Source organism: Apaloderma vittatum, unplaced genomic scaffold (genome assembly GCF_000703405.1).
Source record: "Apaloderma vittatum isolate BGI_N311 unplaced genomic scaffold, ASM70340v1 scaffold8788, whole genome shotgun sequence".
Lineage (NCBI taxonomy): Eukaryota > Metazoa > Chordata > Aves > Trogoniformes > Trogonidae > Apaloderma > Apaloderma vittatum.
In genome coordinates this window covers 35,519-49,640 of record NW_009732378.1, presented here as the reverse complement: position 1 = coordinate 49,640, position 14,122 = coordinate 35,519, and positions in this window count along the sequence as shown.

Below are 14,122 nucleotides of genomic sequence, written 5' to 3'. Positions count from 1 at the left end.
TCTATTCCTGAAGACTTAAATGTCTTAGTGAATTGGCGGAGAGTGAAGTGTGATGACAATAGCTGTGGTATGCTCTCTGCCAGCGTACTGGAAATACATACTGCTTCCTCTTGTGGTGGTAACTGGTATTTTTTTTTTTAAAAAAAAAGCTTTCTGTGTTTTTCATATGAGGAAAGACAGGTGAAGGTATGCAATGGAAGTCTTTCACAGAACTCTGTCCTTGTTTGTGACCTTTTTTCTTTTTTCTCGTATTTGTTGGGGTTTTACTGTTCTTGATGTTAAATCCAAGACCACAGTAACAGATTGCACTTCAGACTTATCAAAGTGCTATTAATAGAAGCTTTTATAGCTCTTAACCAAATCTGCAAATGCACCCATAAGCCTGAAACACCTTTTCTGTAGTAGGAGTTGGACAGTTCTGGCTCATTGTGGTCTGTTCTGAGAGCTGAGGAATGTCAGTGAAGAATTTAAAAGCGTATAAGATGAAGTGTATGCTTGTTCTCGTATGAATCGTACTCAACATGTTGACCCAAAAAGTGATGTTCTTGTCCAAAACGACAGGCAAAATAAAATATTTACATAAAACTTTCTGGGAATGTCTTGTAAAGAAATACTTTTCAAAAAGCATCTTGAACAGTATTTGCATTTTGGTTGTTCTGTCACTCGCTTGTAACAAAGTATACTGAAAAGACCTGCTATAAAGTGTCACACTGGCTCTTTGTTTAAACTTTCTAGTAGCCTCAAGGCCGTATGGTTGCTGCAATACTATGATGTTAAAACCTCGTTATCTCTTGTCTAAGGTCTTCAGTGCTTTGCAAGCATTAATGAAAGTAACTATAAAGAAGTCATAATTTGATTTGTCTCACCTGGCTGCAGTGAGCTAGATTAGCTGCAAGAAGGCTAACCTCTGGCAACCACAGCAGTCCTCACTTTCTGAAAAGATGCTACAGGGAAGTCTCAAATGAATCAGACACTGTCTCCATGCTAGCACCTCTGCTTTAACTGAGAGAGAGATGGTGGCTGCTGAAGAGGTTTTGATGTCCCAGTGCTCTGCAGGGAGTAGAAGGTAGAGAGAAGTTGGTCAGGCCTGTCACAGGCTGCTTTTGCACCCACACAAGCCTCATAGTGTGAGGAACAACTTTGATCCTTTTACCTTAAGGATCTGCCCTTCTGAGAGCATGGGAGGGTTTCATGTATGACTGGTGTGATCTGGCCTTTTCTGACTGCTCTTAATAGTGTAAGAGAAATAAAAACAATACTTTAATTTACAGGTGTATTTTGTACCAAGCAGAACTAGAAGCCTTGCAGCCTTTGCTGCCTTTTCTTTGATTAAGGGCATTGCACAGTTACCTAGGCTTAGCTACCCACTTCTCTTGTGCTGGGAGAAACTCCTGGAGTAGCAGCAGATTTGTGTGGAGTTACTGTGTAACACTGAACTCAAATTTTTGTGTATTCAGCACTGCAGGTGTTTGTTCTGCAGCTGAGGATTCAGGCAGGGATCACTTGTTCTGCAGGGCCCTATTTCCAAGTTCCCCCCCCCAAAAAAAACACCACCACCAAAACCCCCCCACAAACTTACTCAGAGCTGAAGCTGTAGTGGTACTAGGTATACACTAGTCACGTCCAGTCAAGGGTGGGGGTGTGAGCATGTTATTGGAAGTAGGACTTTGCAAAGAGGATTTACACGTGGAGTAGGAATCTGAGCCTGTGTGCTAACAGCAAGCTCTGACTTGAATAACCAGTGCCACAGGGAGTGGGTGCCCTTCAGACCTGAGAGTCCACTTCTCTGTGGTGAAATGGATGGTTCTGGGTGCAGGCATGAAGACTTGGAGTTTTCTCTCTGCAGCTGCTGATTCTGCACCTCTTGGAGTGGCGTTTTTGAACAAAATGTGGGTTTTAGTTGTTTTTCCTCCTTTACACGCTGGGGCTGAGAGTACACAGTTCACTAGCAGTTTCCTTAAGTTGTGCATGCTTTAGCAGGAAGTGTTTATCTCTCATTTTTTCATTTCCCAGCAGTACCATTCTTAATCTGGCTGGTAACTTGAAAAACTTCACCTGAGATCTCAGTGGTCTTGTTTGCCTATTGTGTGGAAGATGGGGCGAAGGAGTTTGTTAGTAGCTTACCTGGTTATGAGACGTGAAGCAATTGAATAAAATGCTTTCAAACTGCATCAATTCCTTAAAGATGGCAGACTTAAGAGTAATGGTGTGTTCTCAGAATAGCCTTGAAGGACAGGATGTTGCCCTTCTATTTTCTGTCACAAAATGCCACTTGCCAAGCCAGGTGGGATCTGCTGTTCCACTGATGATATTTCAAACTTGACAAAGCACCTGACTGTGGAAGGAAAGATACTTTATCATGCCCATCTTTGAGATTCAGCGTGAGCAGCAGTCCTTTAACATTCTAAAATGTGTCTGCCTTTTGGTTGTGTGCACCAAGGTCAGTTCATTTACCAAAGTATTTTAAGGCTGTGTATGAATAGTGCCATGTCCTAGCTTGCAAAATGGCACATGAAATACCTTTTTTTCTTTGCATGGACTCTAGGCTCCAACAGCTAAGTTCCTTGCCAGAACCTGTTTCAACTTGTGTGAGAACTTGAGGCATAGTTTGACTCAACAAGCACTGCTGTTCACCTGTGTCTGGCTTTGACATCCAGGATATCATGACAACAGAACTTTCTGTCTGGATACCTGCAGCTACTGTGTAAAAGATTGTGAGAGGTGTTTTACAGAGGCTAGAGATGCGCTGTGTCCCTCTCGTGGAAAACTTGCTTCTGCTGCCTGGACTCGATTTTGCATCCTGGGAAAGGAGGGCTGTGTTAGCTGCCTGCGTTAGCCTGGCAAGGGTCTGAAACAACGAGGAACAGTTTGGGAGTCTGAAGGCTGTGGCTCAGGTTGCTGCTGTTGTAGGAATTCCTACCCTGTGGGGTGGGGCTCGGGAGATTATAGATAGGAGAAATGATTCTTGGGAATAAAAGGCTTAACAGTAAAACTGGTCTTTTGTCTTATTTTCATGAAATACTATGTTAGCATGAATGCACCAGCAGCATGGGCTACAGCATGGAACCTCTGGCAGTAAAAATCCATGGTGAGAATTTCAGAAAAACCTTTTATTTTTTTTTATTGGAATCAGCATGAATGTATGATTCAATAAATATATTTTATATACATATAATAGCAGAAACTTTACATTCCATCTTCAAACTGCTGAAATAGAACTTTTGTTTTAAAATTTTTTACAAGCCAGAAAAATAATCTGCCACCGTTTCTATGTGGTCATGCAAATTGTGTTAAGTTACAAGTTTATTTCGTCATGAAGTAAAAACGCTGCTTTTAAGGAAACAATTGATTTGCACTCTGACCGATGTAGCAAAATATCCTTAAATGGAGTGTAAGGCCATACCAATTTTGTATATGTATATATATATATAGAGATAGATGTGTATAGATAATAAATTAATATAGAAAATATAGGTACCTCTTTAAGGTGGATAGGGAGAAGACATGTAAGTAGTCGACGACTGAGATAGTTTATTCTTTTTAAAGAATTTTACATCCTAAGTTTTAGGCATGGATACTCCATATTCTGTATTTCTCTAGTCCTTCCTCTGTTCTTGAGGGGAGAGTAGCTTGAAAGTTAATAAGCATTGACTTTTCCCATTATTTTTCTCAGACTTGTGTTAATGAACCAATAGAGGTACTCGAAGAGCACTTGAGTTGCTTGCCTCTCTCACTTCTTACCTTAACTCCAGGGATTAATTTTTTACTCTGTGAATAGTTTTCTGATTATCTGCTTTGAGTTACTGGTATTTTAGCACCTGCCTTGCAAGGAAGAAAACTAAAACAGCTACATATAAACCATTTCAGTGCCTGCTTTAAAGACGCTTATTTGAACTTAAAGGAAAATGTTTTTGTGTCTTTTTCCTATGCTTAAAAACGTTGATTAAATGGGGCCAGTTTTAGTGGTGCCGTTTCCTTCTGAGGCCTCAGTAAGATTTAGGAATGAAAAGCAAATGCTCTGGCCTTCTTGCTGGTCCATTCCTGGTTATGAACAAGCTTGAGAAAATACCTGTATCCTGATTATTTTAGCTAGCACACACACACAAAATGCCGAAGTTATTTAAATCTAGATTTAGCATTTACAAAGATCATTGATAAAGGGGCTCTGGTGGCTGGGTGTGTCAGGAGGGTGTCATCCTCTGTGCCCTGCCCTGATGTGGGAGGGTCTGTCCCACAGCTCAGTTCTGTGTTGGCAAAACCTGTGGTTTTTTTACCCTGAGCTCCACTGGAGAGTGGAGGGTGACTGGTGTTGCCCTCTCAGGGGGCATGTGGCCACTGGCAGAGCGATGGGGCAGCGGTGACATCTTACCCTGCGGCTGCTAAACCCAGCCCAGTGTGTGTGTCGCAGCGCTTGGCTGTCCCTGGTGTCAGCAGCATCCAGGCGCTTTTGTGTTTTGGAACAAATGAGCCTTAGTTAAGCTTTGGGAACCAAGAGTTTCTTCATATAAATGACTTACAGATGGGAGAGATACAGAAAATAGAACAAAACAATGCTGCTACTTAACAGGCTTTTTTTTTTTTTCCATAAATTTTTTGGAGGTATTCTTTGGAGCCCAGATTACTGGGGGTTCGATCACTGGTGAGGCGGATGTTTCTAGGAAACTGAGATGATGTTGGTCAAGGACGCTAGGTGCTGAGCTGTTTCCACTTCAGTTTGTTTTGTATGTTTTTCAGTTAGAAAGTATTGTGTGCTTGTGTGTGTATCTCCCCTCCAAAGTAAAACCGAATTTGCAGTGGTTGTCCTGAAGAGACCTTAAGTATTTTTATTTTTCTTCTCAAGATAAATTCATGTACAAAACAATGTAAATGGATCTGTATTTATAGGAGAAATTCTTGGGTCCTCCCTTTTTTTTTTTTAATATATCATTTTAGCGCAAGTTTTTCTTTACTCCTTTTCATTACTCCTCATCTCAGTTTTATTAAAATAAGCATGATATGCTGTACAAGGTCGTAGAATGTGAGTAGACAACACAGTCCATAAAATGTCACTGTCCGCAGTGATGTTATGGCTGCTTATGGCTGTTGTTTGATCTCTGGTGGGTGGTTGCAAACAGCTGCTCAGGACAAGCTTGTGCATCTTCACGATTCAAAGGCTGCTTCCAGAGTTACCATCCCTGATGCTGTGGGGATGGTAAAAGACGATGAAATGCACCGTGACCTTTGCATGTCAGGCCATTCTCAGGTGAAGTATGTTGCTTCATCTTTACTTCTCTACAGATTTCTTAATTCACTGAAGTTTTACTGTATCTCAAATGCACGTGTGGATGGCTTTTAACACAGTTGCCTTCTATTTCAGTCCTTTTGAAGCAGTCATCTCTTTCCTGCATCTTGATAGTGAGCTTTGGCCGTGATTAGCCTTGTCAGTGTGTCATGACTGGACTCGGCAACCACACAAACTTGTCTTTTTGCCTGTGATTTCCATTTCACAGTAGGCTTGGGATGCTCCAGGCAGTGCATTTTTCAGGTTAATTAATTCCACGTGCATGTGGTAAGTTTAACCACTTGGCCTTTGTACCTTAATGTCTGTCTGTCATCTCACCAGTCACAGCGAATGCAGCGCTGGTGGTCCACTGAGGTGCTGTGATGTTGCAGCGAGATGGAGCTCAAAGGCAGAGTTCAAACACAGCAGATTGCTCTTCCCAGCCAGGGGGAGGTGGGTCAGACATCTGTGTCTCATTCTCACATAAGATCACTTTTTGGGCCTTAATGTTTACTTCCCCAAAGTTCCAGTTTGGATACTTCCAAAGCTGACAGATCCCACATTAACCTGCTGTCTTGACCTGATTTCATTGATTATAATCATGGTTTTGAAATGCGTGTGTTTTCCAGTTGGCCCTGTCAAGTTTAGTAACTTGTTTTTACAGTTCTCCACTTGGAGTAGGTTAACTTAGGGATTTGTCAGCTTGGCCCATGCTGTGTCTGACCTTGTTTTACCTGTGTACTTCTGATCTAACCCTGAAATTGGAAGAATGCAAGTGTTTTGAACAAAAATACAAGGTTTGGGGGAAGGGGGATGGAAAGGAATTTGGTAGAAGTTCAATGTAGGCAAAAAAAGAGCAGAGTGTTTCAAAGATCTTTTTCAGTTGTTTCCCCAGCCTAAGCAAGTATAAGGTAAAGGAGGTTGTGCTGCTTTCTGCTAAGATGTTAAGTCAGATTCTAGATGAGTATTTCTTGTAGAGCTGAGCTCTACTGCTGTGACCAATAGCATGGGCCATGAACAAAATTGTGAGGATATAACAGTTGTGACTGCACTTGCTACAGTCAGGAGTAAGTGCTACAAGCTCCTGTGCCTTGCATGAGTCTTGATCTGCTCTTCCTTTCTCATCTCTTGATTCTAGCCCTACTCTTAGGTAGGGAACTGAACTTTTAGGACTTCTCTACTTCTAACACTGCAGCCTCAGAGGAGCAGAGCTGGCCTAGTGCCATCTGTGGCACATCACAAGCTCCAGAGCTGGCCCGAGCTGGGCTTGTGTTTGTTCTTTAGCCCATCACAAACAACCCCAACAAGGATACTTTTTAGAAGTATGTAAGTACATAACCAGGATGAAGTGCTGAAGGCACCACCCTTGGCACAATCTGTTCAATATTGCATAGTTTTAGTTCAACGAAGGTCAGTGTTTGGGGATAGGTATCAAGTGAGAAACACTGAAGCCCAAGCCCCAATTCTGCTATCACTGGAAGTCACGGACTGTTCATCTCTGCAGGGCTCTGACACGGCAATACCCGTTTAAGCAACACTGCTATCATGCCACCACTGTAATTGTGATTGTGTCTTCACTGCAAGGTTGATTCAGGCTCCAACCTGGAGCTTTAATTTAGTGTCTAAATTTTGTGGTGTGCTCAACCCAGACTAGCTGACTCAGCTGGTGTGCAGCCTGATTGATGTTTTTGCCGGATGAGTAACCCAGCAATGCCCCAGCATTACCAAGTATTTTAATAAGGTAGACATGTCCTCCCATAGACCCACCAGGGAAGGGGATCTCAGCTAGCTGCCGTGCTCACAATCCTGGGACCAGCCTCAGCAGCAAAAGCTACTTGTGAGCTCTGTGCCTCTGGGACCCGGCAGCTCCAGGCCAGCTCTACCTGCCCCTGCTTGTGCCTGACTTGACTCACCTGCCATAGCAATGGCACATTTACAGCTCTAAGCCAGAGCATGTAGTTAATGACAGCACCTTGTGCCCCAGTGAGCTCAGCTGACTTCTCTGGGTAGGTGAAGAGGGTGTCCTTGGTTGGCTTAAGCTGCTTATCCAATTCAAGTGGCAAATCTCTAAGTAAAAGCTACTTTCAAGCCAGGCTGATGGCTTGCTTATGATGATATCATCCTATGCCCAGGAAAAGGGGGATGGTTTTATACTGAATGTACCAACATACTTGAACCTCATGCTGAGAATGTACTAGAGTTTTATATCCTATCTCCTTGCTGAGAACTTGCTGTTGGGAAGCTGCTGAGGTGCCCTCTTCCCCTTGTGCTTTTTGTGGTTGGCTTCTTTCTGTTAGTAGTGGTGGCAGCACTAAACACAGCCTGCAAGCCCCAGCAGTGATGCTTTGAGTGCCAATGGGATAGTTAAGCCAACATGGAGCCATCCCTGCTTTCCCCCAAAATGGCAACATCCCCTTGTGCTGTTCCCAGAGAGTGGGGCCTGGGTCAAACCCAGGCTAACCTGTCCCTGGCAGTGCTGAGAGTTGGCCCTGTCACAGGATAGGATTCAGCCCTGTCTTAGGAATGTCACAAACACAAGACTCCCTTATAATTTCTACTCAGAATCCTGACACTAAAGTGCACGAGGACTGCAACTTAAGTTTGCTAGACTTCATTGTCACGATTACTTAGTATAATTTCATAATTACTGCTTCCAGCTTTGACTGTTGCATTGTACCTGTCAGCACTGTCTGCCTTGAATGCTGGGAGGGGAGAGTGATGTGTCATGCAAACAAATCTCTCCTATTACTTTTTCCTTCCTATTCTCTTCCAGTCTATGCAAGAAGTTTAATTTAACAATTTAACCAGTAATTTCCTCTGCTGAGGGCTAAAAACATCCTTGTCCTTACAGACTGGCATGTGGTTTGTGCCCTTTATCATGCTACAGTACCAGGACCTTTAGTCCTTTTGCTGGTAGCATGATGATGGGACTGTGTGATAGGGTGAGTGAGGGTAGAGATAAATTAGGAAGGCTTCAGAGCCTGCAAATGAAAAAGTCAGCTTTCCTCTGCACAGGATACCAATGGAGATCACAGGTTGGGATTCCTCACCTGACTCAGCCAGTTGTTCCCATTATGAGAAAAATTCCAGTGTCTCAAGTCTAGGCTGTGCACTCTGTTGTTCAATCCATGTGGGATCACCTGAGGGCATCACCCAAAGCCTGCTCATCCTAGCAGTTCTCAGATGAGAATGACTTACCTGGTGCAAGCACCAGTGTCTTCCCCATCAGCTGTGGGCGGAGCCTGGAGTAGCTTCAGGCAGATGCCCTGTGCAAAACATGCAGCAGCTCCTTGCACGTTCACAACAGCTTATTTCTTCTAGGGCCCTCTGCTACGCACCGCTGTAGGAGGACACTGAGAATATAAGAACCTGATTTCTAAGAAACAGCTACCATATAGCTGGCTCACTGAAAAACCCAGAGCCCTGTAGAAACAATAGCCCAAAAGTCTGCCTTCTTTCTGGCTTATACCACTTTGCTGTCACACAGAGCACAGTCAAAAACTACCATGTTGGCCAGCCGTGCCTTCCCTGAGAGTCCTCTTCATGCTTGCTTTGCTATGAGAGTGCTTTCCTTGTAACTCTATTACCCTGCCTGCACAGAGGAATAGTTTTATTCACGTATTTTGCCCCATATTTCCCAAGGTGCTTATCTTTGCCAGGTCTTTCAAAGGTTGCAGAGCTGAGGAACTCAGCCCTGTATAAATGAAAGTTCGGGTAGTGAAAGGAGATGAACACAGAAAAATGTAATATACTTGAATGAAGGAAGAGACTTGCGTAGATTCTTTTGAGCAAGAGAGATGTGCAACTGCCCTTAAGAAATAATTGTTAAAAAGAAGATGAGGGGGTGGGAAGACTTAAAGGACCTGAAGTAATTTTGAAGATGCTAGAATTAATGGTTATCAGCTTCTGCTTTCATGCTCATCCTAGCATCCTGAAGAACAATCAAGTATCTCAATTTTCTGTTTAAACAGTATACTGCCTCCATACAAATGATGGAAGTCTGTTGAAGCAGGAGCAGTGCAAGATACCCCTTATATCTCCTTTTGAGAAGATGACAGGAGCGTGTCAGTTCTCTTCTACCAAGGATGGGATCAGATACTTCTTCCACTGAAGGGAGCTCTGCGGGATGTTCCAGCAGGGCAGGACCTACTGCTTGCAGATGCCCTGATGGGAAGTGCACAGCATCCAGCTGGTGGGCAGTGACCCCAGAGCTGCAGCCGTGCTGGTAGGGTTGGGGTTTGAGGGAGAAGGGGTCCGTATTGCATTATCCACTGCTGCGGTAGCAAGGTTTTGGAGTAAGGAATGGGCTGTTGAAAGAGATTGTCTGCTTGGTACAGGGATAAGACCTATGCTTTACTAAGGAATGTCAGTACAGTACAAAAATATGATTGTATAAAATCTGTGAAAAATATGGCACCATTGAAAATAGACTTTTCTCCTTTCATATTTTCCTTTCTTTTTAAAAAATGTTAATATTTTCTATTTTTTTTTCCCCCCACAAGCATTAGGAAACCAAGCAAGGTCTTCAAATTACAACTGAGATAAATGATAACTGATAGTGTAATTTGAATTGTCTTGCACTTACCTTAAAATTAAAGATCTTTAGAAATGGCAGAATCAAAAAAAAATACCTTCAGGAAAGTCTGGGAAAAACAACACCAAGAGCGAAGTTTCTGTTTACAGAACGTGAAAATGTTTGATGCCCTGACCAGCGAAGGCTTCCAGGACAGGAGTAATGAGGGCACTACTGCTCCTACAAAGCAAATTACTCTGCCTGTGTGTTTAAAGGCAAACTGGTGCTTTGCCAAGGTCAAGGCTAAGCCTTGCAGCCTGTAGCAGACCACAGCTTTTACTGTTCCCTCTTGCACCCTCTTTCAGCACCTCTCTCAGATTTCTGTTGTACTGAGATCTCAGATGGAAACGTGCCTTATTCAGGAATTGAAGTGGGAAAAACTCATCTACCTGGCCAAAAAATAGTAAGTTTATCCTACTTTTTTTTTTAACTTTTTCATTTCCACAGTTATATTTATGTATAAGGAAAAATAATTCTTGTTCATGAAGTGATATGTTTCCAGTAACATCTGGAAATAATATTGTTTGGGATAAGGCTCTGTTTTTCTAAAGATTCCAACTGAATTAGGACCGTGTTTTCTCTTTACTGCCAGACTGACTACTGTCTCTTTTATTCAGAAGTTTTGCTTCTGGGCCTTGTTCTTAACAAGAGCTAACAATTACTGGGTTAAACTCCATCAATATGCCTGGAAGCTACCCTGCAATATCAAATCCTTTGCATTGTTCCTAATAAATACAATTGCTGGCGCTATTAAAGCAGCCTACTTTGAAGATGAGATAGGTTATCAAAGCACATTCTGTTGCAATAGAGAGACTAAACATAGCCTAGTACAGATGGAGAAAAACGTTTGATTTTGAAAACTGCACAGACTTGCCAGAGGCTCCTAGGACAGTCTAAAGTCTTCTCCACGTGATGAAACTCTCTGGCAGGACATCTGTGGGACAGCTATCTCGACACTGTCAGACCTTTGCCAAGACCCAGCATGTTTCATGTGGGGATGTGGGTGTCACCATGTAGGCAGCGCTGCAGGTGGAAAATGTCCTGAATGGAAGCTGCCTGCTTGCTGGGCAGAAAATAACACTACCTCTGGTGAGCATAAAAGGTGCTTACTGCTTGGCAGAGTGCTGGATGCAAAGGCAGGCTGGTAAGCCTGTAATTCTTATTTCAGTCCATAAATGCCCATGGACTCCTCTAGAAGCTGAAGTGCTTCTGTATGAGCTGAAAACACAAGCGTTTTTCTGATTATTTCTAGTCCCTAACTTGCCTTAGTGCCAAGAAGTGACACCGGCGCTCTAGTGAAGCAATAACTGCAGACTTATCTTCATCTCCAAGCAGTAGATCTAGGATGAACATGAGATTCCTCTGTGGTCTTGAAGTCCTTCTCTAAGATGGAGCAGAATGAAGTGAGGTGGGAACATGTTCCTTCTCCTTCCTCGGGTCATGCTCTTGAGATCAAAACTCACTTGGGTGGGAGGATGGTGCATGGGATTTGTTAATAACCTACAGGCAACTCCTTAGAGCAACTCCAGTTAGGAAGGAAACCCACAGCCCTGCAGCTGGCTGTGCCCTGGTGAGCCATCCCAGATAGCCTGGAGAGACTGAAAAGATGTGCGAATCACCACTGAGTTGCCCAGATCTGAAGTGCAAAGTGTGGGTATCAAGGCAGGACCCTTTTTTTTTTTTTTTCTCCCTCAAACTATAGCGATTTGTGGTCATTCCCCTGCGTGAGCGAGGAGCCGTGGTGCGTGGGCTGCCAAGCCTCTGCCCTGCCGCCGGGCAGGGAGGGGAATTCCCTGGATTTGCTCTTTCATCTCAGACGAGGACAGGCTGTTTAAAGCAGTTGCACAACCCGCAGTTGGCACGACCGGCCGTCGCGCATGCAGGCAGAGTTCAATAATTTAGCAAGCAAAACCAGAGCCAGCAGCAGACTTGGGCTCCAGCCAAAGCTTGGGAAGTTGTCCTAGCATCAAGTAACGCCTCTGCTCAACAGCTTGAGATCTCCCTGCTTGGGAAAGCACTGTCTGCCGGGGAGGGAAAAATCCTCACCCCACAGGTTTCCTGCTGCTCTGATAGGGGGAAAGGGAGGAAGGGGCTGATGTCCTGGTTCACACATTGGTATCACATGACCTTTCCCTGTCTCAGCAGTGCAAAGGGACTCAAAGCCAGGTGGCCTTTGTCGAAACATTAGGAAATATTGCCATTTGCCCTAGCCCACACAGTGATCACTATATTTTTTCATTTTTCTCTCTTTTTTTTTCTTGTTGTTCTTCCTTTTTTCTTTCTCTTTTTTTTCTTTTTTTTTCTTTCTTTTTTTTTTTTCCTTTAAATAAAGTGTATTTAGTGCTGGTGAAAGGTGCTGAATTGATAGGTATCCCTCTACCCTGACCAGGAGTGCCCTGGTGCTTTCTCTGGGCACCAACCCTATGCTCACAGGTTCCTGTGCTCCCGCATCCTTTCCCCTAGCTGCCTCTTGCTGCTTGGGACGCTCATGACTGCGCACAGACCCCCACCTCCTGTGTCAGCCACTGACCTGGGTCAGACTGGACCTGACTGGGAACTGTTCCAGCTGCTGTGGAGGATGCACCTTCTGCACCCAGGAGCCTCTCTGTTCCCAGAGCAAGCAGCAGATCTGCAGCCCAGGTTGGCTCTGATCCAGCATTGAGCAGGGAGCTAAGGCAGAGACAGGAGAGTGGAAGCACCCTTTGGGTGCCACTTGTCTCTCTGCCTTTATTTAGTGCCTAATCCAGACCTAAACCCAAGTGCTTCAGTGCAGACTGATTGTCTCTTCCTTCCTGCTCCCTTTTCCCTGCCTCACTAAAGTGCAAATGAACACAAGTGAATCCCGTTGGGTGCTGGAGCCTGGCTCATGCCTGGTGTCCTAGAAAAGCAAGTGAGGCATTGACACCTTGACTTGCCCACACCAGCCCTGAGCCAGCCTTTTAAATAACACCCGGGAGACAGTTGACAACCTGAACACCACCAACAACCTGTGCTACCTCTTGGTCAAAGGCAAATCCCATTGCTTACCCATTCCCACCTCCTGTTCCCCCTTCCCCATCCCCACTAAGCTGTGCCAGCCTCCCCAGGACTCTGCTGGGCAGCAGAGAGGGACAAAGCAGCCTCCTCCATCCACGTTAAAGCTAAATGCAGCACCAAAATAGATACAAAAATAGAGTTTTGGGTCCTTTGGCCCAGCTTCACTATTAATATTACTGCTATGAAATGTCTGAAAATAAAAGCCTCTCTCTTCTGTACATGCCTCCCCCCTCCCCCCGCCTTCCCCTTCCTGACAGTATTGCCATTTGCCCGATCCTGTCACAACACAGCATGAATATGCTTCTTTCCTCTATATTTTAAATATAATTTCTGCTTTAACTCACCCCATTGTAAACAAACACGGCAGAAAGGTATTTGGAAAAAAAAAAAAGTGAGCTTTTTTAAAAATCCTTCATAATTTCCAATGTTCCATATAATATTTCTGACTCCTGGAACTCAAATCCTGCCTGGCTATTTAAAAGGACAAAAGGTATCTGCAATTTCTGGTGAAAGCCCCGATGACCTTCTCGGGTTTCCCATTGGGTGCTTTCTGATGGGGATGAGAGAGAATGTATTTGCTTTCCTCTGTCTAAAAGTCGCAAAGTATTTGATTGGCAAACACATGACTATAAAAAGTAAATATAAAAAATAAAAAAACAATCCACAGCCTCTTTCTTAAGTTTCCCCATCTATCCAGTTTTCAAAGTGCAAAACCTAGAGAAGCATAAAATGATTTTCTTGGTGTTTTTTTGTTCTTTTTGTTAGGGCTTTTTTTCCCCACGTGCTTGACTGGTATGGCCTTTCTATAGCAAAAGTCAAATAAAGCATAATTGCAGTCATTTCTGCACATGGAATTATGAATCATTCCAGTGACTTGAGAATCTAAGCTGTTAATAGGCTAAAAAAAGGATTTTTTTTGTTTATATTTTTGATTGTTTTCTTTTTGCATTATAATTAAGCATGAATATATAGTAATATATTAATATATTACACTGCTTGGATTGCAGCTGGAGCAATCCAAACCTTCCTATGCTGTAAAACTAACCCCTACCCTGCACTCTCCAGATCAAGAGCTTTTTTTTTTCTCTTCCCTGTGCCAGTTATCTTCAGTTCATATGATTAAAAGTCCCTCCCAGTCCCCCCTCCCCCTTATTTTTAGTAAATATTGCCACATTCTTAAATTCATGCATAGCTGCATTGCTATTGCACATATATAAAGGATTGCTTGCTCCCTCCCAGCTGCTCCCCTTCCC